Source organism: Aplysia californica, unplaced genomic scaffold (assembly GCF_000002075.1).
Source record: "Aplysia californica isolate F4 #8 unplaced genomic scaffold, AplCal3.0 scaffold00382, whole genome shotgun sequence".
In the NCBI taxonomy this organism is placed as follows: Eukaryota; Metazoa; Mollusca; class Gastropoda; order Aplysiida; family Aplysiidae; genus Aplysia; species Aplysia californica.
This window is the reverse complement of record NW_004797652.1, coordinates 512,848-517,775: the sequence shown is the minus strand read 5'-3', so window position 1 is coordinate 517,775 and position 4,928 is coordinate 512,848.

Sequence of the window (4,928 nt, the reverse complement as noted above, 5' to 3'; positions counted from 1 at the left end):
TATAAAAACAGACAGGGATTGAATATTTCATTCACAAGCATTTTAGAACCCAAAAAGATGATTGAAAATTATTGGGGAGTTTTCCACATCGTCATCTTTACAGTGATGATGATGAACGTCTCAAGGCTGTATAAAGGCAGAGTGAAAATGTAAACTGCAACCACCAAACAAAACAACATTTTTAATGCGACTTATTCCCAAACCTGTATATAAATGTAAACTGACTTTTAGTTTAAGTAAGAGTTTACAGCACTTGCAACTCAATAAGGTTAAATAAGTGCCGAAAATTAGAGGTGTTACAAGAGAGTAACAAACATAAAAATGGAGGGGAGATAGAGACGATATATTTTTTATAGGAAAGGAGCAAACCAGCACCCATCAACCACCCATAAATGTAAACTGACCCTTGCCATACGAGTGATACCCAGCGAGTAGGCAAAAAATATCAGAATAGACCATCAACTTAACCTGTTGCACAGTTGTCAGACCAGTCCAGCGGTAGACAGTCAACTAAACTAAAAACATCAAGGTAGACCTGTAACTAAACCAGCACCAAATCTACTACCCTTCCGCTGCCATAGACTGAACAGCCTAAACGCATTATAACTTGTTACTCTGTACTCTTCTCACCAGCCAGTGTGGGCCACAAGCCACTCACCCAGTAACTAACCCCGTGACATAAACTGGCAACAAAAACTGACTTTTTAAGCTGGAACTACATCGGAATGCTATGATCTCAGTTTTAACTCTCTAGCTTCAAAACAACAATATACAACATTCTGTTCCCAAGAAACTATTTGTTTTGAAAAATACATTATCAGTACTCGAGACTTCAGACTAGCAAGCTCTGAAGAAATGAAACCTTACTACACAAACTATTGACCTGATTCTTAATCTTAAATCTTTAATGCTTTTAAAATAAAAACCTTAGTCATCATATGGACCAGCATTCATAGGTAGCTCATTCTTCATATGATTTTTCATTAAATAGTAATAATGATTAATCCAATCATTTTTATAGGCAATCGCATGAGTATGAATAGGCAATCTAATTTACCAAACCCCCACATACAATGGAACGGCAAAGAAGAAGAGAAACATAGTACCTGTGATGTACAGTACCCAGCGACAGTACCAACAATCAAAGCAGGAGCCACAGGCCCAAGGCAGGGATGATGATCATGTCATGTGAATTGTGGTATCAATGTAATAATAGTTAAAACTCATCTAGAATATCTAGATCTATGGACTAACTGAAACATTTGTATTGCCTTTTGCTTTCCAACGAACCCTCTTGCAGTGAACCTAGGCTGCAGGGAACTTTAAAAAATTGGCTCCAGTAAATCTACTTTCAGCAGATTCCAGTGCATTATTAGTGTATTACGCAATAGTTGGGATTAACTGCTAGATCTAGATCTAGATTAGACCTAGATATCTAGATCTAGAAATCTAGATCTTGTCATTTTCAAGAGAGATATCTTGGGTTCTCACTAATCAAAGTCTAGTAACAAGAATACAGCAGTTGATTATTTTTTAACAACTGTACCACGCTATATATTTGAAAACTAGTGTTGTCTATTACTAGATCTAGTTCAAGTTTAGTAACTGTTAATGTTTCTGTGCTTTTTCGGTAGTTCCCACCCCCCTTATTATTATTTGAGCCTGACCTACATCTAGATCTAGATCTGAGACTACGTTTGATTCGCGACGAGCTAAGATATTAAACAACTGCAAAACATTAAATTGTGGTAAAAGTCAGGGGGCATGCCCCCCCCCCCCCCCCAACTCTTGGGGCCAAAACCCGTGAATAACAATTCAGACAATTGCGTGGTGGGAACTACCGAAAAAGCGCCAATGTTTCTGTCTCTGTATAGATCTCTCTAGTATTGAAGTTCTCAAGTACTCAAGTCTTTGCCGCGTCCTCACCGCTCACTTTCTTTGATCTTCAGGCTTTCTTCCCCATATCCACTGCCACTATCTAATCTACCTCTTTGCAAAAATGTAATAAATTGTTGAAAACAAAACTAACACATGGTTATGATAAGACAACGGACGTTGAGAAAGGAGATGCAATAGCTTGAGGTTTCAATGAAAGATCGAAGACAGGAGGCCAGCTAAAGCTAGCAGAGTAAAAGGTTTTGCGTTGAATCGTGAGGGGTACCGACGAAACAAGTTAGACAACTCCAGCTGACCCACAAGGGCTCATTCGAGTCTCTCCTGGCTGGATAGCTTCGAAAAAGAAAAACGTGTCTTCTGAAATCAGCGTATTATGTGCACAAAAAGTACATGTGCTAATAATCTGTCTGTCAATGCAAAGTGAATCAAATACATACAAGACCACATAGCACAAGACAAACACGAATACAGACTAACATTCCAGCAGGTGACGATCGAGCAACAAACACAACACAAGCGCCATTTTGCAACCACTTGCTCTCCTCCCTCCACTTACCCTTTTCCGATGCGGGGAATGTATTGAGCAGCTCATCATCTCGAGAAACTTGGGTTATAATGGACGTACTGTCCATTTAGGAAACAGCTGCAACCTCCGGTAGGCGACGTTTTTGCTACTTAAGTTTTGAATTGGTCTAAAAACTGTCAGTCTGTACACACTCCGCCATTCGAGTAAATCCTAGTACACACCACTAGTAAACTCATGAATATTAATGAGCACAGAACAGCGCCGAAGCCAAAATAGCTGAATCGCAGAAAATCACATTCTTAATGCCCGAAAAAAATGCTGTTCTTACGAATTACTCAAAATCATTTAAATGATATTGCCTAGTTAACAGATCTAATCTATTTCAAAAGCCTGGAGGCCGAAGTTCGAGAAATTCGAAAACGGGGAAGGTCAAATGGTTGCACATTTTAGATGTACCAAGAGGCAGGCCAAGACGAAGGTAACCAATGAAAAATGAGGTCAATGTAGTCAACGGGGTTAGTTCATGCTACGGGCCCACCTATTCTTTTTATTCTTTATTTGGCACCTATTTGCTTGCAGGTAGAGTTAGCAAGTGCTTCCAAGCGGGAATTGCTCTTGTGTACAAATGCTTGAGGCCGTTTGAAAAAAGCTAAATCTTATTAAGTTGATCTTTTGCACACTTTTGATCTGTTTGTAAACAAGGTCTAAGGCCGTATTGAGGTCGAAGGTCGACAGCTTACCTGTCCATTTGTATAATGCCAAGTCTGTGAAACTTAGTAAATCAGATCTGGAGTTCCGTTGAAAGTACGATTTGAAATGTCTTTGTATATAGGCCTATATTGAAGTATCCATATGTAGATCTACACAACAACAAAAAAGATTGAATCCTTCGTGAGTTGACATGTTGTAACAAAGAAAGTAAAGAAATAAAGCCCTTCTCCGAATGACGGGGTCACAGGGTAGCCTGCCAGCTCCCCTTTGCAAAAACGAATTTATTCACATTTTGGTAACAGTGCCCTGTAATGATTATCTACTATCCCATCCGCGCTCTCTCTCTCTCTCTCTCTCTCTCTCTCTCTCTCTCTCTCTCTCTCTCTCTCTCTCTCTCTCTCTCTCTCTCTCTCTCTCTCTCTCTCTCTCTCTCTCTCTCTCTCTCTCGTGGGCGTGCATGTCCAATTTATGTTAAACATCCAATGTGCTGCACCAATGTATGTAATTGCCGAACCATATGTTAAAATATGTGGATGTATGGGCCAAAGGCCTTTCAAATCAATAAATCATTTTGAATCTTTGAATCTCTCTCTCTCTCTCCTCACTATGTCTCTCTCTTTTTTCACACACACACACACACACACACACACACACACACACACACACACACACACTCACACACATGCAAGCGTGCTCGTGCGCATACACCAAGTAAATAATAAGACCCATTAATTTTAAACTTCAAGGAGCACAGCTTCTGATTCTTTCATTCATTATAGCCTCCATGAAAACATTATTAGATCTAATATATTTTATTACATTATGAAACTAAGAAATCAAGGCAACACGTTTTATACAGTTACAGTGAAGCGTCGAGATATATATTTTTTGTCGAGAAATACGCCAAATTTAACTTGCTGGTTAAGTTCACAATGTAAAATATCATTAAAATAATATGTATAGGCGCTCTATGTATATTATACAGTGTATTTCTAACCATATAAAAACAACTACATTTCGTATGTTGCAAAAAGATGCTCCCACCTCATTAACTCAAGATCCAGGACGCTGAGGTACCGGGAATTTTAGTGGGTCACCGTAGCCTATAAAATAATAAAAACGTAGTGTCCTAAAATTGCTTAGTCTGTAATTAATTACACGTATATATATGCCTAGCCGGTACTACTAGAAGTACATATAATTTAAAAGTCTTCCTGATATTTCAAAGACACATAATTTCTTGCATCCATTCCCGAGTTGTTATAAAAATTGCTTTAATTTGTTGTGAACCCAGAAAGCTATAAACGATGACTGATGACACCACAGAGAAAGACCCCCTCCCCTCCCCCCTCCCCTAAAAGCTATCAACTCAACTGGCTATTAATCTGGGCGCGAAAAATTAATGACCGAGAAGTTTAGACACAAAGGAAATCTGACATCTTAAGCTGTTATCTGTTAATCAAGGTAAGTTGCTGTTGGTGGTGGTTGTGGGTTTGTTTGTTTGTTTGTTGTTGTTGTTGTTGTTGTTTGTTGTTTTTTGGGGGGGCGGGGTTGTTGTTGATATTTTGTTTTTGCTTTTTTTAAAAGATATATATAAGAGCTACAGACATTACTAAAACTAAAGCTGTCTTTTAAGACGTGACTAAAATTAAGACTTATTATCCGATATGTTATCATGTAGTGTGGAAAATAAGAACGACTGACTCCAGGGGCGAAGGCTGACTTGTTTGACAGGGTAATCAAAGTGAAACGGGATCAGATATGGCCTGTAGATATCACACAAGAATCTTACCCG